Source organism: Gorilla gorilla, chromosome 16 (genome assembly GCF_029281585.2).
Source record: "Gorilla gorilla gorilla isolate KB3781 chromosome 16, NHGRI_mGorGor1-v2.1_pri, whole genome shotgun sequence".
Lineage (NCBI taxonomy): Eukaryota > Metazoa > Chordata > Mammalia > Primates > Hominidae > Gorilla > Gorilla gorilla.
Window position 1 is genome coordinate 29,934,470 of NC_073240.2, and position 25,108 is coordinate 29,959,577.

A 25,108-nucleotide genomic window follows, 5' to 3' on the forward strand; every position below is an offset into this window, starting at 1 on the left:
GTGGAGGAGAGCAGGACTCACAGGCCAGCCAGCCCTCCACGGCCTTGGGAACAGAGTGAAGAGCTTGGACTGTGTCCTATGTCCTGAGGCCGGTGCCACTGCAGGCTTTGGAACCAGGAGGGACTCAGTGGAGCTTGCTGTGTATGATTGTGAGTGTGGGGAATGGTTTGGGGTGGGAGGCAGGACAAGCAGCTGTGGACTCCTGTCTGCAGGTGAGTGCCAGGGCTCAGTGTGGGTTCTGATTGGGCTAAGTAGGTGCCCATCTGCCTGGAGTCCAGCTTTCCTTGTCTGGTCTGTAGATCTTGTTGTCAAGGTCTGGCAGCTCAGCGCTGGTCTTTCTGAGATAATGAAAAGGGAAAACTTTAGAGGCAGGACGAAGACCTTGTAGTGACCAGTGACATCCCCACAGGGTCTAGGTGTGCGAGGTCTATTGGCGCCTGTGTGGGAAGGCGGGAAACCAGGGGCTTGGGGCCAGCCACAAATGCCACACTGGGCTCTGCCTTGGCTCTAGGTGCTTTGGTTGCTGGATTTGGTGGTGGCTCAGGGCAGTCACTTGTCATTCTCAGTATTTTATCCCCTGGGGCCTCCCCAGAGCCGTAGGAGATGGTTCACCTCTGAAGGACTGCCCCATGCTGTGCTTGGTAAGCTCGGTCGCCCGGGGCTGTCACAGAGATGGGCTATGGCCCACATGGGCTGAGCTGATTTCTGCCCTGCCACCTACACCTTGCTGTGATTACTTTGGCAGTGTTTCCCCGTCAGGAGAGCAGGTGGGAGGGGAGGCAGGTCCCTGAACTGGGATAGAGCCCAGAGACCTGGGTGTCCTCTGCTCTGTTGTACTGACGCGCTGCGTGCTTATGAAATGAGGGCAGGGGTTCTCAGTGCTCCCGTGGCATGGTGACTATAATCCATGAATGATGCCCACACAGTTCCTGGCATGCTCAGTGTAGCCTTGTTGTTGTAAGAGAAAAAAGCAGGGATTCTCCACTTCCCCACAGAGTGAACTGGAACGAGGAGAGACTGGTATTTCTCCAGCACTAGGTTTCTTTGGATTTTTGTGCTGGTTGATACTCCCTAAATCACAGGTCGCCTTAAAGAGAGCAAGAGCCCTGCACGGTGGCCCGGACCCTTGGGGCCCCTTCCATCCGATGCACCTCGTGGCCCAGTCTTTACCTGCTCACCATGCACAGCACTTCCCATGGGTTTGGAAACGTGTCATCTGCATGGCAAGGATGGGAATGGGGAGTGGGAACCTGCAGTTTAGGGTCCAGGCAGGTGGATTTTAATTTGCCCCTGGGGGATTCTAGGGCCAGCAGAGCTCACTGCCGCTGCTGTCTGGGCCTCCAGGCAGTGAGCTGCTGGGGGAGCCCCTCTGGAAATGGACAGTGGCTGTCCAGGGTGTAGGACGCTAGGGGGTGAACAGAGGAAGTAGAGGTATCTGGGGCTGAAGTTCAAGGTTGCAGCATGAAGTTCAGGGTTGCAGCGCCCAGCCTAGCAGGGCAGGGTTCAATCTGCAGGACTGGCATGAGGAGGCAGAGGAGTCAGCCAACCCCTCCCCTCAGCCTCTCTCCAGACACTACAGATTCAAGGCCAGGTCTGCATGAGGACAGCCACCTGGTCTCGGCTGAGGTTACAGGAAGGGAGTCGGGGCAAAGGCCAGTGAGTTTGTTCCTAATTTGGGTCCCCTAATTGTCCAAGAGAAGAAGAAAAGGCCTAATTTCTGTTTCGCTAAGTTTTAGACTGCTTTAGTTCACGTTCTTTAACAATAGGTTATTCATGCAGAGCTCATCTCTATTAATCAAAATGTATGATTAGGCAGAAAGCCCTATTCCCACACCAGAGTGGTGAAATGCAGTGCATGTGTGTTCAGATCAATTTTTGAAGTCTTGATTTTGTTTTGTTACATGTTTATTTGATTGCTTGCAGAAGAATGAAGTTTTTCGGCCCTCTGGAAAATTTTTCTTTCTCCTGAGAGGTTTTCCAATCTAGTAGAAAATAGACGCAGAGTTTGGCTTGCATTGATTGCGGCATTAGAAGCGGCCCTGTACATTTTAATGTGGAAGACGTGATGGTTTTGCGATTGCTCCTCCAGTTGTGCCCCATGGCTGTCTTTCTGCCAGCTCTCTTGCACATTTAGTTCTTGAGCGAGATGTTCTAAATAGAAGCCATGGTCCATTCAGTCCCCAGCCTGCTGTCCTTCTGTGACCCGCCAGCAAGCTTTGCTTAGGGAGCTATGAGCCCCTCCTACTAGGCTACAAAGTCATGGGCAGGAAAAGCATTTGTGCACAGCCAGGAGCAGAGCACCCAGGCCCAGGTCTGTCCCAGAGCCATGTGGACCTGGCGAATGGCTGTTCAGGTCAGAAGGGGGTTTGGATACACCGGTTCTGTGTTTCGGAGGCCAGCGTAGTCCCCAGTGTATTTCGCAGAAGTGATAGCAGCTTTATTCCCAAGGCACTAGTGCCAGCGCGTTAGGCACATGCTGGGTGCCTGCTCGAGTGTCTCCTTTGTTCCTCTCTATCACTGACTGTCCCCTGCAGAGGCAAGCGAGGCAGAGAGTTGGCTGGTAACAGCCAGCGTCCGCAGAGCCCCAGGGCTCCCTGACTGGGCTGTGCCACCCGGGGACAGGCAGATAGACCCCAAGTAAAGTTAAAGGGAAGCACAGTGGGGCCTGCACAGGATGTGAGTTGGAGGCTCTGGTGAAACTGAGACTTGGTGGTGGATGGGAGGCAGGGGCCCTGCTGGGACAGACAGGAGACCAGGGGCCAGTGGCAGAAATGGTCCTCGACCTATCCTCATGCAGATGGTGGCCTCTACCGGGAGCCCTGTGTGTCTCTGAGCCTTAGTCTCCCTCCCTCCAGTCTGCGAAATGGGCATAATAGAAATGATGCATCTCACTAATAAATCTGTGCAGAAAGAGAAAGCAGTTTGCAACTGCAAAGCATTATTCAGATCTTCCTGGCTCTACCTCCAGGATCGTATGCCTCCGCTCTCTCACGAGACACAGGCCTCCCATATGCCCGGTGGTGGTCTCCAGGTCATCTGAGCCATCATCCACCCCTCTATACTGGGGACAGTGTGCTGCCAGGAGGGGCACCAGAAGAGGTGTCATACAGTGGCATGCTGAGCTAGGATTTGAGGCACTTCCTGCCTCTTCCAGTTCCTTGTGGGCCGGGGGTGCTTTGCTCAGATGGTGCTGGGGAGGAAGGGCAATATCTAAGGATGTATTGAGAGGGTCACATTCAGGTGTGCCATCTTCTGAGGGACAGAACCCTGTCACGACAGTTTTGCCGCGACTGAATTCCCACATTGCAGAGTGTGCTTGGGGTGTGGCTCTGAACATCGCTGGCAGGTCAGGTGGAGCCTCGCTGCTCTGGGGAGCTGTGCCCAGGTTCCCTCGGTTCCTGAAGCTCAGAGGTTGCAGGAGAAAGGGCCTCCTGGTGGCTGCTTACTCTGCCCCACTGTGAAGTGCCTGGTCACTAGAGTTAGGCCCCTCTCCCACTCCGGGCTTCAGGGATTCCACTGAGGATGGAGGGTGTTGGATTTAGTTTCTTTTTTTTTTCTTTTTTTTCTTTTGAGATGGAGTCTCACTCTGTCACTCAGGCTGGAGTGCAGTGGCACCATCTCTGCTTACTGCAAGCTCCGCCTCCCGGGTTCACGCCATTCTCCTGCCTCAGCCTCCGAGTAGCTGGGACTACAGGCGCCCGCCACCATGCCCGGCTAATTGTTTTGTATTTTTGGTAGAGACAGGGTTTGACTGTGTTAGCCAGGATGGTCTCGATCTTCTGACCTCGTGATCCGCCCGCCTCGGCCTCCCAAAGTGCTGAGATTACAGGCGTAAGCCACCGCGCCTGGCCCCATTCTGGAGTATTTTGTTCATTAGAAGTAAGTCAGGGACTTAGTGTCTTTAGCTCCAGCCAGTCCTGTGGCCTCTCTGCCACTGTGTGAATGTCCCCAACCCCCCACCTGATAAGCTGGTGTCCTGAGGTCATCAGGGATTTGGACTTAGTTATTAAAAAGCAACCAGCACCCTTAGGAGCCTCCAGAGCAGAGATTGCCAGACTTTCTCAGACCACGGTGCCCTGGATCTCAGCAATTTCATGGTGTTTCTAGACCAAAACACATAGCTAACAACTCTACTTTTTAAGTAGCTAGGTCCAAACCACATGGTATTTATGTCCCAACAACTTGGAAGCCGCATGAGAAATAATACTCATGAATTGAAACAAATGTATTTCATCCTAAACCACAATTACAAACGGAAGTGTGTCTGCTGAATGAGATTGGCACCATTCTCATTTCCTGTTTGATGCTGACTTTTGTGTGGGACTTGCTGTTTAAAAGTTTATTTTTATTTTTAATTTTTATACACATATCATAGTCATACATATTATGGGGGTACGTGTGATATTTTTTCTTGAGACAGCATGACAGAGTCTTGCTCTGTAGCCCAGGCTGGAGTGCAGGGGTGCAATCTTGGCTCACTGCACCCTCCACCTCCCTGGTTCAAGCAATTTTCATGTCTCCGCCTCTTAAGTAGCTGGGACTGCAAGAGGTGTGCCACCTTGCCTGGCTAATTTTTGTATTTTTAGTAGAGATGGGGTTTCACCACATTGTCCAGGCTGGTCTCAAACTCCTGGCCTCAAGTGATCTGCCTGCCTAGGCCTCCCAAAGTGCTGGAATCACAGGCATGAGCCACCGCGCCTGGCCTACATGTGGTATTTTAGTATAAGCATATACATTTTTAATTGTGTCAAAGTACACATAACATAAAATACCATCTTAATCATTTTAAGTGTATAGTTCGGTGGAATTAAGTACATCAACATTGTTTTGCAGTCATCACCATCAGCTATCTCCAAAACGTTTTCATCTTCCCAAAACTTAAACTGTGCGCATGAAACAGTACCTCTCCTTTCCCCCTTCCTCCAGCCCCTCCCAGCCACCACTCTACTTTCCCTCTGTCTGAATTCACCTCTCTAGGTACCTCATGTAAGTGGAATCATGCAGTATTTGTTCTTTTGTGACTGTCTTATTTCACTTCGTATGGTGTCCATAGGGGTCATGCACGATGTGGCGTGCGTCAGAATTGCTTCGTTTTTTAGTGCTGAATAACACTCCATTGCGGGAATATGCCACATTTTGTTGATCTGTTCGTCTGCTGCTGGACATGTGGGTTGGCTCCGCCATTTGGATTGTGGATAATGCTGCTGTGAACAGGGGTGTACAGATGTCTCCCTGAGTCCCTTCTTTCAGTTCTTTTGGGATATACCCAGAAGTGGAATTACTGGACCATACGGTAGCTCTTTTTAAAATTTTTTGAAGTGCCATACTATTTTCCACAGCAGCTGCACCCATTTACATTTCTATTATGCCAACAGTGTACAAGGGCTCCAATTTCTCCACATCCTCACCAGCACTTGTGTTTTCATTTTTTTTGTTTTTCTTTTCTTTCTTCTTCCTTTTTTAAATGGTAGTATCCCAGCAAGCGTGATAGCAGGAATTTGCTTTTAATTACAGCTACTTCTGGCCTCACGAGACGTCTTTCAGAGGAATGTAGTGTGATCTCACCTTGGAAACGAGAGCTGCCTCAAGGCAGTGGTGCATGCGGTGCTGACAGGTGCCAAGGGTCACTGCCTTCCCCCTGGACATCTGGGCTAAGCTGCAATGCCCGTGTGGGTGCAGCAGGGCCCCTAGGGTGCCTCCGTGCAGCTTGGGAGCCATGGAACTAGACAGTGTGCTTCAGACGAGTAGATAAGCACAGAAACAGAGCCGTAAGGACTGCGGGGAACGTCCAGTCCATAGTTCTGTGTGGAACCACGATCCACGGAGGCAGCTGAGGGGCGAGTGTAGTGTACGTGGCTGTGCGCTCCATCTCCGTGCTTACAGCCCTACAAAGTGGGAAGAGAATGGAAGAAACAGGAGAGAAAAAGTCCCGTGTGGTTTCCTGGAATCCTGTGGGTAGTGAGAGTCTCAGCACTGTTATTCCTAGCATGTTTTGTGTGTAATGTGAGATGAAGCAAATGATTACTGATGTGATCTTTTAACTCTGAGGACCTTGACCAGGATTTTCAGTGGGGAGGAGAAAGGAGATACGGAGGAAAGGTGCTGTGGGTTAAGAAAGCCTCTGGAGGCCGGGCGCGGTGGCTCACGCCTGTAATCCCAGCACTTTGGGAGGCCGAGGCAGGTGGATCATGAGGTCAGGAGATCGAGACCATCCTGGCTAACACACGGGTTTTAGTAGAAACCCCGTCTCTACTAAAAATACAAAAAAAAAAAAAATACAAAAAAATACAAAAAAAATACAAAAAAAAAAAAAATTAGCGGGGTGTGGTGGCAGGCGTCTGTAGTCCCAGCTACTCCGAAGGCTGAGACAGGAGAATGGAGAATGGCGTGAACCCGGGAGGTGGAGCTTGCAGTGAGCCGAGATCGCACCACTGCACTCCAGCCTGGGTGACAGAGCGAGACTCTGTATCAAAAAAAAGAAAAAAAAAAAAAAAGAAAAGAAAAAGAAAAACAAAGCCTCTGGAATCCGGAACTACAAATCCATAAATAGCCCTAGAGCGTTCCCTGGAGAGGCCTGGAATCAGTGGCCAACCCAATCACACGGAGCACCCCCAGTCCCGGGTCATGTCTTGAAATTCAGTTTTCTGTTGAAAGAAGCTGAGACTACTTGGACAAATGGTTGATACCGGGTTGGGGGCGGGAAATGTACAAGTTGAACCTAAACGCTTTGTCATAGCAGATGGAGCCACCCTGGACTGTGAGGATGTGATTCTGCTGAGAGAGAGCATTAAAAGAGGAAAAAAACTATTAAAGTCAAACACCACGAGGATAGTGTTAAAAGGACTCGTGAGCTCACCTGATGAGGCCAGAGATGGACAATTTGAACATCAGTAAGAGTAAAAATCACAGTGGGTTGAAATGTATGCAGTACGTTTAAGTCCATGAGTTTTTAACAATACTCAGGAAACAAACCTAATCCGTCACCTTTGGAGAATGCTAGGGAACCAATTACATATTTTTGAACATTGGTAAATAAGAGAAAGCTCTGAAATATGTATCCTGCTTTTCTTATGCAGGCCGCACTACTGGGTGAGCAGGTGGCAGGTTGGGAGGTTCCATGTGTACAGGATGGAACCTCTGTGTCTGAAGTGTCTCAGCACATCTGAATTCACAAGCTGGGCGCTGGTGGCCCTGGGGCCTGCTGACATCTCGGGAAGGGAGGAAGATCCACACTGCCCGGGAGCTGGTCTGCCCCAATTCTAACAGGGATCTCATTCGACTTCCAGATCCAACCACCGATTTGCAGGAACGGAAAGGACAGAGGACGATGTTTGGCTGTGCTTCAGGCACCTGGCCATCAAAAGCCAAACCACGGGAAATACTGTGTGACCGACTCTTCAGTTAATAACTTGGGAGGCAAAAAAAAAAAAAAGAGGTGGAAGCACAACCAACGGTTAAAGGGGACATAAAAGGCATACATAGTGTGTGTTTAGGGACATGTGCTACATGGAGCAAGGTGGGGCTGTGATTACCCTACAACCGGGACATGGTCAGGGGCACACAGGGAGGCTGGGTCCCGAGGGCTGGAGCGGCCGGTAGGGCCCCTCTTCTTCCCTGCCTGAGGATTGTAAAGGTTGTTTCATAGCCATTTATTTATTTATTTATTTATTTATTTATTTATTTATTTATTTATTTAGAGATAGAGTCTCGCTCTGTCACCCAGGCTGGAGTACAGTGGAGCGATCTCTGCTCACTGCAAGCTCCGCCTCCCGGGTTCACACCATTCTCCTGTCTCAGCCTCCCGAGTAGCTGGGACTACAGGTGCCCGCCACCATGCCTGGCTAATTTTTTTTGTATATTTAGTAGAGACACGGTTTGACCTTGTTAGCCAGGATGGTCTCGATCTCCTGATCTCGTGATCCGCCCGCCTTGGCCTCCTAAAGTGCTGGGATTACAGGTGTGAGCCACTGCGCCTGGCCTCATAGCCATTTATTAAGCTAAATATTTACACTATGTTTTCTAAAAAGTAAAATTATTTTAACAACATAAAAGTCAAAGGAAGAAGTTCCTGGAAGTGGTCTTGAAGGTGCAAGTGGGCAATTGTGAACAGTCTGCTGGTGCAGGATGTGGCGCTTTGTCGTGGGAGTGCTGTCTCCCTCCACTGTGGGCCCTGCTCCTTCCTGCAGCACACGCAGCTCACTGCTGCCATTTCCCGTGTAATCCTGTCTTCTGTCTTGACTCAGACCCACTCATATCTTTGTTGTCTGGGGTCTGCACTTTACTAGGGGACCTTGGAGTTCTGTTGTTGGCTGTGACTTCATTCCATGTTCTTTCCCATAAGGAACTGTGTTGGGAATAGTTTGTCCGATGATTCCATGGTCATGCCTTTTGGCCTTTTCTGTGAGGGGCGAATGGGGAGCACAGGGAACTTATTGCTGCTGTCTTCAGTATTTCTTGGGGGAGGGACTCGGTGTGGTTTGTTCCAGCCTGAGCCCACCCTGAGGTCGGTTGTTGGACCCACCTGCCTGGTGCAGGCTTCCAGGGTCTTCCTGCCAGCGCGGGATCCCCCACTTTCCATTTCTTCCTGCAACCATCAGACCCAGGGACACATGTGTGGCTCCTTCTCCAGTAAGCGACCTGGGAGGTGTCCTTACCCCAGGACCCGAGTGAGCATCTGTTGGAGACTCCCAGGTGTGCAGGCCAGAAGGACACGCCCAGTTGTGTGGCTGCCTCTTCCCTGCAGGGAGAGAGAGAAGGCTGGCATGGGGCTTCTCCCCGGGCTGGGCCTGCGTTGTCCCCGAGGCCCGTGGCCGCTGGAGCAGCCCCTGAGCGACTGCTCCTTCCTGGGCCTCGGTTTCCTCGTTCTCAGCGGGGGCTTCTGCCAGACTGTCTGGGAGATGTTTTCAGCCCTCTAATTTGCATGCTGTGACTCACCCAAAATTACAGAGCAAAGCTAATGGAATCAGGAATTTATAAATCCCCCTTCCTTCCTCACGCGGTTCCTTGAGTTTTTGAAAACTACCATTCAGAATGAGACAATGGCCCTCTACCTGAGGCCACAGGGTTGTCTGTGGCCTAACTGATTTCTGGCCAGTCAGGCTGGGTGAGCCTCAACAGCGTGAACATACTAAAGGCTTCTTCCTTGCCCTGGGACACCGGTTCTGGCCAGGCTACAGGGCTCACAGCTCAGACCTGCCTCTGCCTGGGAGTGACACGGTCCTCTCTGCTCGCGTGCCATGGATCAGAGCTGCCGTGTGGCCCAGCTTAGGGAGGCCAAGAAGCATGGGAGACTCCCCGGCTATCTGACGAGCAGGACCTGTCCATGCCATCTCCCATCTGTGCCCCGCATCTGCTTCTTCCAAAGAGCATTGGCCTGCACTGTCTTATGAAATGCTACCACGAGCCCTTTCTGGCAAGTGCAGTTAATCCTGTTCGGTGGGTTAGGAAACCAAGGCTCTGAGGGAGGCTTTCAGTGCCACAGCTGGGAGGTGAGAGTTGTGAGTTGCAGATGTCTCAGCCATCCCGAGCGTGACCATTCTGAGTGGCGGGAAGCTTTTCACTCAGCACTGAGTACATGATGCCTACAGTGTTCTGGGCCTCCTCCATCAGGAATCATGGGCCCTTCTCCCCAGGACGCTCATCGATGGCCCCGGCTTCTCCAGCCCTGGCCCCTCCTTGGGCTGTGGCTGCACCCTGGGCTCCACCCATTCCAGACCCAAAGGCCCATGGGCCAACCAGACACCGCCCCTACATGGTGTGCCCACAGGCTCTTATGGATCCCAGAAGGCCCCCTTTGTCCTGCTTGGGGAGTATGGGGTGGCCGCTTCACAGTGCCCTGCCGTGGTCCCCATGCTCCCCAACTCCCTACTGTGTCTGCTGGACGTTTGAACAGCTTCCTGCCCTAAGCCTTGCATCCTGCCACCTCTGGCCCACTCTCCACCCTGGCCCACTCTCCACCCTGCAGCCAAGTGATCTTTTCCAGCAGCACATGTGACTGAGTATTGCTGATGGCTGAGACTGCTCTCAGGATCAAATTGTGTCTCTTCCGAAAGAGACATCAGATAAGAGACATTGGAAAAGAACATGAATTGTGGTCACCCAGAGCTCTTCCGCGGTTTGGGATTAAGCCATGCAGAAAGGTGTGCAGGAGCCTAGATCACCTGCCAACCTGCCTCTTGCCATCCTCTATTTTGTACGCTCAGTCACCCCAGAAAATTGCTCTGGCCCTTGGATTTACCTCCATGTCACTGTCCATCCGGTACCCTCTGCCTGGGATGCCTCCTGGGTCTCCATCACCCGCCTCACTCGTTTTTCCTCTGCGCATGGCATCTACTTCCGCCCTTCCGCAGGACACCTTCCCAGGCTGGGTCTGGACCACCCTGTGGACTCGCTCCTCGCAATACTGGCCACATGCCTTCAAGCCCATCTGTTTCTTAGAGTCAATGTCCCCTAAGGTGTGAGTTCCTGGTGAGCAGGAGAACCTGTGCCTTTTATAACCTGGTGTGCTGCTCGGCGTGCCGAAGGAACCAAGGCGATGTTGAGAAATGAATGGAACAGCTGTACTGTGCAGAGATACGTGCAGAGAGGGGCAGGAGGAAGCCTCCACTTCAGACTTCAGTGTGAAAAAGAGACACTGGAAAAGAACATGAAATGTGGTTGCCCGATGCTCCTTTGTGGTTTTGGATGAAGCCCTGCAGAAAGGTCCGGGCAGCGCTGCAGCCCCGCCACGCTGCTTGCCGCACGTGGGTTCTGGAGTCTGGTGGCACCTGGAAGAGCAGGTGGAGTGGAAGCTGCTAGAAGGTGGGAACCTGAGGGTCCTGGGCTGGCAGAGGCCTTGCCCCTGCTTTGCCTAGGGAGGCAGTGAGCTTCCTCCTTCATTTGAACTTTGCCCTGAAGAGCTGGGCCTTCCTTGCTCATGGGGAGCCTGATGCTTCTTCCCAGCACACCGCAGCCACACAGGAGGTGCAGCAGAGCATGCGGAGATCCACCTGGCACCTCACAGCCAGCCGTGGCGTCACTGTCAGGACTCTGAAAAACGAGGTTTCTGTTTGGCGCGGGGACGTCCAGAGGGAAGGAGACTGGTAGAGCATAAGTATTCAGCCGACCATTAAAAAGTGAAAGTCAGAAGCAATGTAAGTCAAAACTCAGGACATCTCAGGGTGACCTTGGCCACTCACAGTTGTTCGTGTTTGAAATCACATTGATTCTCGCAGATGTCCAAGGCGCGGGAAATAACCACTCTGGGTGATGTCGTTGGGATGGTTTTGTCAGCACTCAGGATTTGGGGGTTTGTTATGAAAATTTCACGTTACAAAAAAGGGAGAAGTGCAGTTTTGTGTGTTTAGGGTTATTGGTGGCTAGACATCTGAAAATCAGGATCCCGCTCATTGATTTTTTTTTTTTTTTGAGATGGAGTCTTGCTCTGTTGCCCAGGCTAGAGTGCAGTGGCCAATCTTGGTTCACTGCAAACTCGGCCTCCGAAGTTCAAGCGATTCTCCTGCCTCAGCCTCCTGAGTAACTGGGATTACAGGCGCCTGCCCCCCACCTGGCTAATTTTTGTATTTTTAGTAGAGACAGGGTTTTAACATGTTAGCCAGGCTGGTAACTCCTGACCTCAGGTGATCAGCCCACCTCGGCCTCCCAAAGTGCTGGGATTACAGGCGGTGCCGCTCCTTAAATTTTGTTGCTGTTCCCAGGAAGATTGATGGAGGGAAAACACACTCCCCACAGAGGAGATCCTGTGTTTACAGCCGTCTTAGATAGAGTCGTGATGAGGAGGAGGACTCTGGGCCGACAGTGTATGAGGGTTCCGCCTCACAAGGCTGTTTGGTGTTTGTGCCCACACTGGGTGTGACGTGTTGAAGCAGCAGATAACAAGCCTATTACTGTTATGCAAATGTGGGTGGCACAGTTGCATTCTTCATGCATGTGTCTCTTCTAATGAGTTTCAAAATCTTAATTTAGATCTTGATTTTGTTGCAGATAGGATTCCAATTTAAAGAGAGTTTGTTATTCAGAGACTGTGGTAGACAGGAAAATGGTCTTCAAAGATATCCACACCCTAGCCGTGGCGCCTGTAAATCTGCTACTTTATATGACAGAAAGGACTTTGCAGATCTGATTAAGTTATGGATCTTGAGATGGAGAGATTATTCTGGATTATTCAGGTGGGCCCTTATAATCATGGTGACCCTTATAAGAAGGAAGCTGGAGGAGTTAATTGTCAGAGGAGAAGGTGCTGTGACGACGGAAGTGGAGATTGAAGTGATGCACTTTGAAGATGGAGGAAGCGGCTGCAAGCCAAGGAATGCAGGTGGCTTCTAGAAGCCAGAAAAGGCAAGGAAACAGATTCTTGCCTAGAGCCTCTGTAAAGAACCAGGCCAGTCGACACCATGACCTTAGCCCAAGGAGACCTGCATGGGATTCCTTTCTTTTTATTTTCTTTCTTTTCTTTTCTTTTCTTTGAGACAGGATCTTGCTCTTTCATCCAGGCTGGAGTGCAGTGGCGCCATCTCAGCTCACTGCAACCTCCACCTCTTAGGTTCAAGCCATTTTCGTGCCTCAACCACCCATGTAGCTGGGATACAGGCACATGCCACCATGTCTGGCTAATTTTTGCATTTTTTTGTAAAGATAAGGTCTTGCTATATTGCCTAGGCTGTTCTTGAACTCCTGGGCTCAAGGGATCCACCTGCCTCAGCCTCCCCAAGTGCTGGGATTATAGGCGTGAGCCACTGCACTCAGCCCTGTGTGGGATTTCTGAACTATAGAACTGTAAGAGAGTAAGTTGGTGTTGTCTGAAGTCACTAGATTTATGGTGACTTGTCACAGCAGCCATAGGAAGCTAACACAGAGACTCAGGGACCAAGCCTTTCCATTGCAGCAAGGTTGATCAGTTGTTCTCTCCCATCACGGGGCTCTCATTTTGCTCAAGTCCTATGTCATCGTCCCTCTTTTCCTGGAGAGCAGGAGCTGACTTCAGACGCCAAATCTTCTTTTCCTGCCACAGCGCACTTGCAGCTCTTGGGAGGTGAAGGTTCTGCCTGCTGCTCTTCTGGAATGATAAACACTGGGCCCTTAGTGGAAATGTCAGGTGAAATGGAAGGCAGCTCCTTGGGGGCAGTGACAGGACCTGCAGCGGGCCTGTTGGAGCTGGCACTGAGGGCTGCTCCCTGTCCCTCTGTGGGTGTATTGGCTGCATGCTGACTGGCCGTCCTCGTGGGCGTGGCCTGGTGTGTGTGCAGGTGGACAGAGGCCAGAGTATCCTTGAGAGGCTGTGCCTTCTCTTGGCTTCTTTTGGAGCCAGAACCATCAGGGAGCCATCACCTGTCCTGGCCTGACCTGTCCTGTCATGAGTGCTGTGTTCCTTGAGCTGCCTCTCAGGCTAGGGGATGAGGTGGCTGTGCATAGGCCTGGCTTCTGCAGGCTTCTTCCTATCTTTGGAGCAGCTCCACCACTGGAATCTGTGACATGAGAGGCCTGTAGCCCAGCCCCATCATCCAGAATGGAGAGGCAGCCCCACAGCCTCCTGGGGACCAGAGCTCCTTGCCTGGGTCATCACAGAACTAAGCCTTAAAATCAGGAGGCCTCAGCAAAGTGCCTCTAGAGACTCAAACCACCTTGTAAATCTCACTGGGAGTGAACGATTGACTTTTTACTCAGTACCAGGACTACATACTACCTCATTTATGGGTTTTTCCTCTAAATTGCTAATGTTTGAAGTGGAAATTTTCAAAACTGACCAATGTCTCTGCTTCAAGATTTGCTGTCAGGCAACTTATTTATAAATAAAGCAGCTTTTCAAGGAGCACTAACAAACAGTCCCTCGTGTTAGGAGACTCAGAGCCAAGTCGTGGCTCTAGGTCGGCCTCGCAGGGTGTTAGGGAGCCAGTTCTCCACCCCAGGGCCATGGACTTCTGGGTCCTTGCACCATCCAGAGAGGTGATGATGTAGTTATTCCCATGTATAGAGTCTACTGTTTTCAGGGGGCATTTGCATCTGTGGTTTCATTAGATGTTCAGAGCATCCCCACAGGGGTTAGTTCATGTAGAGAAGGAATCAGAGGCTCACAGAGGTTCAGGGTTTGCTGGGTCACCAGCTCCTAAGAGGGGCCCTTTGGGCTGAGGCCACAGCGCTTTCTTTCTTGCAAGACAGAAATTTTCCTTTTCCTTTCTTTGCCATAATGGCCACCTCCTTCCACCCCATATCCTTCTTCCCTTTGGCCACTGGTGAGTTCTGATTATTTTTGGGAAAAAAAAAAAATTAAAACTCTAGGAGCTTGAGACTGAGGAAAAGTCCCCTTTCGTAGAGATTGTTGGACTAACATGTTAGCTGTCTGCCCTGTGTAACTTCAGAGTTTGGTAGGTGATGGGGACACGCCCATTGGAGAGTCCTGGTGTGTCTGGTTTTGTCCCCGCAGCTTCACTGGCTGTCAGAGCCACAGCCTTTGCTTACGGCTATGCCCTGGAATATTTAACAGCAATTTCTTTTTTCTTTCTTCTGTCTTGTTCTGTCTGTGTCAGTGTTTTGTGGTCTTACTGTACCTGTTGTTTTATTATAGGCAGATACTGTAAACGCTGATACAGTCTGTGCCCTGCGGTTGTGGTTTTTAGGGCCTTGCGGCGGCATCTTTGCTAGTGCTCACTGCAAATAGGGGCAGGAAGCAGTTGTTTGGGAATGAGCCACATGGTGGAATATCTTGAGTCTCCCAGGCCAGGCACAGAGCAGCTGCTCAGTAAATGTTGCTGAGTGAGAGAGGCTTGGGGGTTGGTGAGGATAGGCAGGGGTGGGCGTCCAAGGCTGCAGAGTTGTAAAGCCGGGGGTGAGGCAGCCAGCAAGTCCAGCTCGAGGAAACACCACGGGGTTCAGGGGCTCTGTGTAAGAAATGGCAGAGGTTTGGCTTCGCTTTTAGTTGTTTTGTTTCTTGTTCAAGTGAGGAGAACACACCGAGAAGGGAGGAGAGCAAGGCTGGCTGAGCGTCATGGCAGGGTGGTAAAGGAATTAATCACCCAGACAGGTTGTCCGTTCATGTGCCGTTGTTTGCATTGCTGTGATACAAACTGCTGTGCTACGGAAATCTTCCGAAAAGCAAGCCACCCAGAGAGTGACTTGGGCAGGTGTGTATTTATGTGTGCATCAGGGAGAGGAATACTTGCAAGGAGCAGAGCTTCCAGAAGACCAAGATTCACTGGAGGCAGCAAGTCAGGGCCGGGCAGAAGCCCCTGGGGTATCTGCGGAAGAGCGCTTTCCAGGGTGCATGGATGGATGCGTTAACCAGCCAGTTCCTACGCATCACTGAGGAGAGGTGCCTGCCCTCCTGGGAGCCGTGCCTATTCCATTGCTTCTGTTGTTTTTTTGAGACAGGGTCTCACTCTGTCACCCAGGCTGGAGTGCAGTGGCACGATTTCAGCTCACTGCAGCCTCTGCCTCCCAGGCTCAAGCGATCCTCCCACCTCAGCCTCCCAATTAGTTGGGACTACAGGTGAGCACCACCATGCCTGGCTAATTTTTAAATGTTTTGTAGAAACGGGGTCTCACTGTATTGCCCAGACTGTTCTTGAACTCCTGGGCTCAAGTGATCCTCATGCCTCCACCTCCCAAAGTGCTGGGATTTCAGGCGTGAGTTACCACACCTGGCCTCTTGTTGTTGTTAGTAAACTTTTAATTCTAGAACAGCTTTAAAGTTATAAAAAAGTTGCAAAGACTGCAGAGAATTCCCATGCTTGCTTCCTCCAGTCTTCTCTCTTGTTAACATCTTACATCATACGGTACATTTGGCATAACTGAGGAACCAACGTGGGTCCATTGCTATGAACTAAACTCTGCAGTTTATTCCAATTTCCTTAGTTTTTGCTTAATGTTTTTTTTCTGTCCCAGGAGCCTGTCCAGGCCACTACGTTACCTATAGTCCTTGCGTCTCCTTAGCCTCCTCTGGTCTGTGACAGTTTTTCAGCTTTCCTTGTTTTTAATGACCTTGATAGTTTTCAAGAGTACAGGTCTTTGTGAATATCCTTCGATTTGGGTTTATCTGCTGTTCTTCTCATAGTTAGGCTGGAGTTATGGGTTTGGGGGAGGAAAACCACAGAAGCGAAGCGCCATTTTCAACATACATCAATGTTACATGATATCAATATGACTCATCACTATCGATGTTGACCCCGATCACCTGGCTGAGGTAGCATTTGCCAGTTGCTCACTGTAAGATTACCCCACCTTCAGCGGGGTGCGGTGGCTCATGCCTGTAATCCCAGCACTTTGGGAGGCCGAGGTGGGTGGATCATGAGGTCAGGAGATCGAGACCATCTTGGCTAACATGGTGAAACCCCGTCTCTACTAAAAATACAAAAAATTAGCCAGGCGTGGTGGCGGGCACCTGTAGTCCCAGCTACTTGGGAGGCTGAAGCAGGAGAATGGCGTGAACCCAGGAGGCAGAGCTTGCAGTGAGCCGAGATCATGCCACTGCACTCCAACCTAGGCGACAGAGTGAGATTCTGTCTCAAAAAAAAAAAAAAAAAGAAAGCAAAAAAAGATTACCCCACCTTCTTTCCATAGCCCTCCCTGGAAGGAGGTCGATGTGCAGAGCCCATGCTTAAGGAATGTGGAGTTATACTCCACTCCTTCATGGGGGGTGGGGATATCTGTATAAATTATTTGGAATATTTCTGTATGGGAGACTTATCTATTCTCCCCCATTTATTTATTCAAACATTTACATCAATATGGATTTGTGGATATATAATTTATACCTTGCTTTATAATCCAGTGCGATGTTATTTATTTTATTGCTCAAACTGTCCCAGCTTTGACTATATGAAGCTCTTTCAGGTGGCCTCCCATGTCCCCTAGAGAGATCCCTACCTTTTTGTTTTTTTGAGTACAGTCAGTTGGCCATATCCGTGAGTTCTGCATCTGTGGATTCAACCAACCTTAGATGGGAAATATTTGGGAGAAAAATAGATGGTTGCGTCTCTACTGAACAGACTTTTTGTCTTGTCATCATTCCTTAAACAATACAGTATAACAACGATTTATATAGCATTTACATTGTACTAGGTATTATAAGTAATCTAGAAAGGATTTAAAATATATTGAAGAATGTGCATAGGTTATATGCAGATTCTACACCATTTTATAGAAGGGACTTGAGCATTGAGGATTATGGTATCTACAGGGGGGCCTAGATAACCAATCCCTTACAGATACCCAAAGAAAACTGTACCTCTTTCTGGCACAAGATACTCAGGCTCATCTTGAATTTTTCCTACCCAGTCCTGGACTCAGCTCTTTCTGCAAGGATCCCTGCCTTATTTTATTGAAGAGTGATATCTAGAAACCAAGGTCTGGAGACAGGGTTCTTCTTGTCACCGAGGTACATTGCTTCCAGGCCCTCTCAGCAGACAGAGCTAGGAAATATGCGTGTATGCTAATCTGTGTATACATATGTATCTCCCATAGTTTTTTTTATTTTTTATTTTTTGAGACAAAGTCTTGCTCTGTTGCCAGGCTGGAGTGCAGTGGCACGATCTCCACTCACTGCAACCTCCGCCTCCCAAATTCAAGCAACTTTCCCGCCTCAGCCTCCCTAGTAGCTGGGACTACAGGCGTGTGCCACCATACCCAGCTAATTTTTGTACTTTTAGTAGAGACAGAGTTTCACCATGTTGGCCAGGATGGTCTTGATCTCTTGACCTCATGATCCATCCGCCTTGGCCTCCCAAAGTGCTGGGATTACAGGCGTGAGCCACTGCACTCGGCCTTTTTTTTTTTTTTTTTTTAAGACAGAGTCTCCCTCTGTTGCTCAAGCTGGAGTGAATGGCACAATCTTGTCTCACTGTAATCTCCACCTCATGGGTTCAAGGGATTCTCTTGCCTCAGCCTCCCGAGTAGCTGGGATTATAGGCATGCACCACCATGCCTGGCTAATTTTTGTGTCCCATAGCTTTTTTTTGAATGCACGACCCCATCTGGCGGCCAAGCCCTGGACCTAGCCTTCTGATCACTCATGGGAACCATGACCATGTGTCACATAGTAGAAAGGAAAACTTGGACAACTGACTGTGTAGACAGGAGCAGCAACAACAAAAAAGACTTGGAAGGCTTAAAGAATATTTTCCAAGTATACACAAATACAGAGAATAATAAGAGGAATGACTTTGAGAGCCTGAGGCAGGAGGATTGCTTGAGCCCAGGAGTTCAAGAACAGTCTGGGTAGCATAGAGTGACCTTGTCTCTACAAAAAAATTAAAAAAAAAAGCCAGGTGTGGTGACGCGCACCAGTGGTCCCACCTCCGTGGGAGGCAGAGGCAAGAGGATCACTTGAGCCTGGGAAGTTGAGGCTGCAGTGAGCCATGATTACACCACTGCATTCCATCCTGGCTAACAGAGCAAGACTCTGTTTAAGAAAAAAGGAGTATCTGGGGTACCTGCTATCCAGTTTAAGACATGTACAAATATGATTCAGCCTTCCATGAGCATGCCTTCCCAGCCACCCCTATGAAACCCAGTAAATTGAATTTACTGTTTGTTTTTTGGAGGCATGTTTTATTTTTACACTGCATGTATGCCTAAATGATATATCCCATTGTTATGATATTTTCAAACTTTGTAGAAATGATATCTTACTGTGTTCCTACAACTTGAATTTTCATTAACTGAGACGTTTTACATGTATTTATCTTCTTAGCAATCCTGAGAAAAGCAAGAGTCACTATCTCCATTGTATAGATAGAGAAACTGATAATGTAGAGCAATGATGTGATTTTTGCTAATTTCAAGCAGCTAATGGAGATCGACTCACATTTGTATCTTCAGAGCCCTAGTCCATGCTCTTTGTATGACATAAATGTCAAGATTCATCAGGAAAAGGAAGAACAAGCGGGTCTTGTTGGTTACTCTGTGACCCTGTTGCTTCCCTGGGACCTGGAGGTCCTGGTGTCTCCCTTAGCCTGGAATCCCAGTCTCCATCTGGGTTTTGCAGGCTCCAGGAGTTTTGATGAAATGAGGACCCATATGGCTGGTTGAGACTCCCACCCCCTCATCACTCCCTACCAGCGTTTGTGCAGAAGCCTCCTCTCCTCCTGAGTTGGAAATAATGTATAGTTGGCTCAAAAGTCAGCCCCTCCTTATTTTAGCACCAGATGCTGCCTCTCAGCTTCACGCTGCCCTCCAGCAGCATTGCCTGTGGTCCATGGGATCTTGGCCTTCACACTCAGCATTGAAACAGCTGCCTTCCGCTCCCATCGTAGGAAAGAGAACAGAAGTCTCTTGCTCCCACTCCCCCTGCCCCACCCCCTGCTGCTGGCCTATTTTTGTGCTTTGTTTTGCTGTAGAACTTCTGGAAAGAGTTGTCTGCAGTGGCTTTCTCCATTTCCTCCCTTCCCGTTCTCTCTTATACCCACTCCAGTTGGACTTTTGCCCCTTCCACAGACACCTCTCCTGACACTTTTGACCCCATCACTTAGAGATCAAGATCTGTAAGACTCCAAGTCTCCAGATCCAGTGGTGAGCTCTCGGTCCCTTCCCATGTGACTGACCAGCAGTGTTTGCCACAGTCGTCCCCACTAGGAAACACCTTCTTCCCTTGGCTTGTGGGGCACTCTGTGCTTGGGATTTTCTTCCTGCTTCACTGGACTTTGCTCAGTCCCCTTACTGACCTGTGAGTGTCAGAGTGTCCCTGCGGTCAGTCCATGCCCCTCTTCTCCGCTCGGTCCACACTCCCACCATGGTTGACCTCATTCCGACTTGTGGCACAAGGAGCTCACATTTATCTTTTAGCTCCGATTTCTCTTCTGACCTCCAGACTGTACACCCTGTTGCCCATCCAGCGCTTTCCCTTAGAGTTCTATTGACGTCCCCACACAACAGGCACCAAGCTGTCCCTGGCCGTCTCAACCCCAATCTCCACATCTCAGTAAATGGCAGCTCCATGCTGCTGGACGCCTACACCATAGACTTGGAGCCAACCTTGACTCCTGTCTCTCTTAAACCCTACAGGGAATCTGTTCCGTAAGCTGCCCATGGTCACACCGGCACCGCTGCCGTGCGATGAGAGCCTGTCATCTCCTTGCTAGATTGCTGTGCCAGTTTCCTGATGGTTCCTGTTTCCACACTGACTGCATACCTTCCCACCCAAGTCTGTGTCTGCTCAGCAGCTGGTTTATTGCATACAAACTTAAATGAGCATGCTCCTCGGACCAGAGCTCTCCATTCCCCAGCCATCCCACTAAGAGTAAATGCTGGAGGCCCCTCCTCAACTGACTTTATTTCTTAAAACTCTATCCTGCAAAATCCTGCCTGGCTAATAACTTTATCACCTTCTTTGTGTTGGTTCCAACGTTCCCTTCTGCAGGTGGCTTCTGCGGACTTTGGTACTGGCCCACATCCCTGCGCTGGTAACCCCCCACCATGCACAAGCACCCCCACGTTAATTCTGTAGCTTATTTGTTTATTGTTGTCTGTGCCACTCCAGACAGGAAGCCTGTGGGGGTTGGGGGCTTGGTCTGCCTTCTTCAGCCCTGGGCTCCCAGTCCTGGCATCTTCTTGAAGACGGCGCTCACGGTCAGGCTGCAGCAAATTCACAGTTGACATCTAGGAGTGAGGGCCTCCTGCCATGCTGCACTCTGGCCTCTCACCTGCCTCCTGCTAGTCCTGGGCACACCTGGAGGACAGTCGGGGAATTTCTTTCCCCATCTGCCTTGGCATCCTCCAAACCTGGGAACCTTTCTAACACCTGACTGCTTGGTGACCATGTGTGTGCTCTGTGGATTTCTGTCCAGGAGGGTCCCTCACTCTGGCCCTCAGGGCCATGTGCATGTGGACACCGACTGGTAGGGTTGGTTTCCTATGCAGAGAGCCGGGCCAGAGGCACAGCCGGCCCACCCCCAGCCCCATTGCTCACGGTTCACCCAGTCCCCTGGCCTTTCTGACGCTGTGCGCATCTGTATTTGTTGCAGTGAACAGAGCCTAGAATTGTAGGACTTTGTCAGACAGTTTGATTTTCAACCCCATAAAAAATACATTTTACTTAACCACCTAGGATAACTCTACATTATAGACCTCAAGCAGAAGTTTCAGGAGACAGTTTCTTACTCTCATTAGAGGTGATGCGTTTTGTGCGGTCTTTGGTTTCATTGCCCCATAAACTCACTTGGCGATCTGCCTGTGGGTCCCCAGCAGTCTGTAAGCCACAGCTTTCTCAGCCGTACTTCCTGTTCTGGAGGAGAAACCTGAGCTGCAAAGAGCTAAGGGTCTTGCTAAGGTCATACCAGTGAATTCACCAAACAGCCAGGACTGGAACCCTGTCCTCTGGTTCCCATCCTGTGGCTTTTTTAGGCTTGTGTAATCAATTTTAATGATTGTACCATTGTAGCTTATTTAAATTACCCCAGGAGGAACATCAGCTCTGTTCAAGAAATGTTATTGTAGTTGCTTACCTGCTCTGTTCAGGGAAATGCATCTTTTGTGGGATTTCTTCTGAGTAATTAAGAGGGTCTAAGAAGTCGGTTTTATAGTCATTTATTTAACTGTAGAGAACAATGAAGTTAAACACAAAAGCTGGTTCCATCTGCAGGAACATATGAGTGATTTGAATTAGAAAGGGTGTTCATCAAAGCTCCTCCCAGGTGCGTAGGGAGGCATGGGGGGCCTTGGTGGGTTCCCCGAGGGTCGGGCCAAGGCCTTGGGCCAGGGAGCACAGTTCCATTGCACTGGGTGTGTTGGGGCAGAACCTTGTGCTTGGAGGTAGGTGTTGCTTCTGGCCCTCGGTTGCTTGCTCCTGCAGGCAGGGCCGTGGACCCGTAGCTCAGCAACCATGGAGGAGCTGTGAGAAATGCACAGTCTCAGGCCCCACCCTGGCTCTGCTGACTTGGAACCTGCATGTTAACGAGACTGGGGGTTTGTATGCACATCACAGCCGGTCCAGCTCTGGCCTAAGGACTCCGGTCTGTGGTTTCTAGTTTTTATCATCCAGCTGGTCATCCTCAGCAGTAGAGAATGTGGTTGGTTACCATGTGCAGGGCAGCCTGCTATGTGCTGTGGTAACAGAAGGGTGGGGCAGAGCCCTCCTAGCCCTCCCAGCCCTCTGGGGCTTGCTGTCTCCAGGGCAGGTGGGGGCTGGCATATGCAGTTGTACACCATGGTGTTTTACAAAGCACGAGTGCCATGGATCCCATGGGTGGGCTGGATTGAGATGCAAGGGGGGAAAACAGATGGGGTGGGGTCCCAAGCAGGAGGAACTGCATGAGGAAAGGCGCGGAGGCTGGAGAGATGCAGACGCAGTCAGGGAATAGCCAGTGTCAGAATGGAGCAGGCGACAGCCAGGTTTTGGAGGCTTTCAGTCCCACGTTTAGATATTTGGACTTTATCCAGTGGGTCATGGAAGCTACTATAAACTTTTTAAAATTAAATACTATTTTATTTAAAAAATTGTGTAAAATACACATAACATAGGATTCACCTTCTGGAACCATGTTTAAGTGTAGAGCTCAGTCATGTTAAGTACATTTACACGGTTGTGCAACCATCACCCCCATCCACCTCCAGAACTCTCCTCATCCTGCAAAACTGAAACTCTGTCCCCATTAAACACTTAACTCCCATTCCTCCTCCCCTCACCCCCTGGCACCCACCATTGTACTTTTTGTCTATGATTTTGACGACTTCAGGTGCCTCATATGAGTGGAATTGTATAGGCTTTATATTTTGTGACTGGCATATTTCACTTACAACGTCCTCACGGTGCACACACGTCGTAGCGTAGTACGTGTCACAGTCTCCTTGTCTGTTAAGGTCGAGGGATACTTCCTTTTATGAATATACCACATTTTGTTGATCGTTCATCTGGTGAAGGATGCTTGGGTTGCTTTTACCTCTTGGCTGTTGTGAATCATGCTGCTGTGAACATGGGGGTACAATCTCTTTGAGCTCTTGTTTTCTTTTTTTTTTTTTTTTTTCTTTTGAGATGGAGTCTTGTTCTGTCACCCAGGCTGGAGTGCAGTGGCGCATTCTCAGCTCACTGCAAGTTCCGCCTCCCGGGTTCACGCCATTCTCCTGCCTCAGCCTCCCGAGTAGCTGGGACTACAGGCGCCTGCCACCGTGCCCGGCTAATTTTTTGTATTTTTAGTAGAGACGGGGTTTCACCGTGTTAGCCAGGATAGTCTCAATCTCCTGACCTCGTGATCCACCCGCCTCGGCCTCCCAAAGTGCTGGGATTACAGGCGTGAGCTACTGCGCCCGGCCTGAGCTCTTGTTTTCACTTCCTTCGGGCATACACCCAGAAGTGGAGTCATTCCTAGATCATATGGTAATTCTATTTTTAATGTTTTAAGGACAGCATTTTCCAAAGGGGCTGCACACCATTTTACATTCCTACCCACCGTGTACAAGGGTTCCAGTTTCTCCACATCCTCACTGTTATTTTCTTGTTTTTCAATCGTGGCCACCCTGATGGGAGTGGGGTAGCAGCTCTCTGTGGTTTGGATGGCGTTTTCCTGATGCACGGTGGTGTGGAGCACCTCTCCTGTGTGGGAGCACTGTGGCCTGGTGAGCAGGGGCTCTGTGGTGGGGAGGCGCGTGCCGAGGGCTGTAGGAGAGGGCGACGGGTGGTGCTGTGCATCAGGTTCGGGGTGATGGGAACGCTGCCCCTTGCACCTGCACATCAGGCCTCCCCCATGCTACTTTGGTGGCTTCTGTGGGAGCACAATATGTCCAGGGTGCCATCCCCAAGGCAGAAGGGAGCACCATCTGGTTTGATGTGTGGCCTGTGCTTCACCAAGCCCACCACATTTGCCCTATGACTGTGTCCTGCTGCAACTGGGTTGAAGTCAGAGGAGCCGAGACAGGCGGGGGAGCATTTGGAGGACGTGTCCCTTGCTGTGGTGTCTTTGCAGAAGTGGCCAGCACTTGCACTGCCCAGTAGTATTTTCGATGCTCCTGGGAACATGAGAGGATTGCACTCTCTGCTTTCTCAAAGTTAGATAAGACCATGTGCCTTGCTTCAGCCAATAACATGTAAGCAGAAGTGACTTGTGGGTAGAAGCTGGAAGGGACTTTCTATGCTGTCCTTTCTCCAGTCACATCGGTCCTAGAAGCACATGCCTAGGAGGAGGGGCCATAATAGCAACGTGGCTGTTGTTTGCTTTGGACTCGCAGTGGACTTTGAGTAAGCAAGACAGAAACCGTTACTGGGCCCAGGCCCTGTGGTGTGGGAGCTGTTTGTTGCCGCAGCACAGCCTAGCCTGTCCTCACTGATCCAGGAGGAACCTGAAAAGTATTTTAAGTGCACAGATAGGTGAAGATGAAAGTGTAGCATTTTGGGATAATTCTGCACGCTTCTTAGTATCTCCAACGGTTTCGAGATTTGGCGAAGGGGCTGAACTTTTCTGTAGGTAAATCTCTTGCTGAAGAGTTCATTATCAGCTGGTAATGGCTTCATTTTGTCAGCGGCACAGAGCTCTGGCTTGTGCGTATCTGAGGCCTGTCCCCACTGGGGCAGGGAGGTAATGAGAACTCATGAACCCTGCATCTCTGCCTGGCTTTAACAGCCTCTGTGTTTTGCAGTGCTTATCAAATCCAGAGCTGTTTACATTCCAGGAGACAACTTCAGACTCTGTGGACCTCATTATACTTCCAAAGCAGGAGGGTCGTTGTTTTTAAGCATTATTCCCAACTTTTTTTTTTTTTGACTGCAGAAATGCCTTTTTAATATCAGAAAATTTCCAAGTTTTCCTTACTTGGCTATAGTCTTGTTTTTAGTACTGCTTTGGTGGTTCAGTAACTATTCATTAAACAAATCTCTTCATTTTAAGTTTATTTCTTCTATAGGGCTCTTCTCTTCTCTTCTTTTTGATACAGAATCTCCCTCTGTCGCCAGGCTGGAGTGCAGTGGTGCGACCTTGGTTCACTGCAACCTCCACCTCCTGGGTTAAAGCAATTCTCCTGCCTCAGCCTCCCGAGTAGCTGGGACTACAGGTGCATGCCGCCATGCCCAGCTAATTTTTGTATTTTTAGTGGAGACGGGGTTTCACCATTTGGCCAGGACGGTCTTGATCTCTTGACCTCATGATCCGCTTGCCTCGGCCTGCCAAAGTGCTGGGATTACAGGCATGAGCCT

General features: G+C 50.0%; 1 protein-coding gene across 8 annotated transcripts in view; it reads left to right on the forward strand.

The window, feature by feature from the left end:
• Positions 1–25,108, forward strand: part of APBA2 (amyloid beta precursor protein binding family A member 2) — a 222,511-nt gene that overhangs the window by 38,833 nt on the left and 158,570 nt on the right. Inside the window, exon 1 of one of the 8 annotated variants that reach the window (XM_055363965.2) lies at positions 24–149. The exons of the other annotated variants lie outside the window; for them this stretch is intronic. The gene's annotated coding sequence lies outside the window, so the exon portion shown is untranslated. Of the gene's footprint in view, positions 1–23; positions 150–25,108 lie in introns of those variants that run through there. 8 annotated transcript variants of the gene reach the window in all.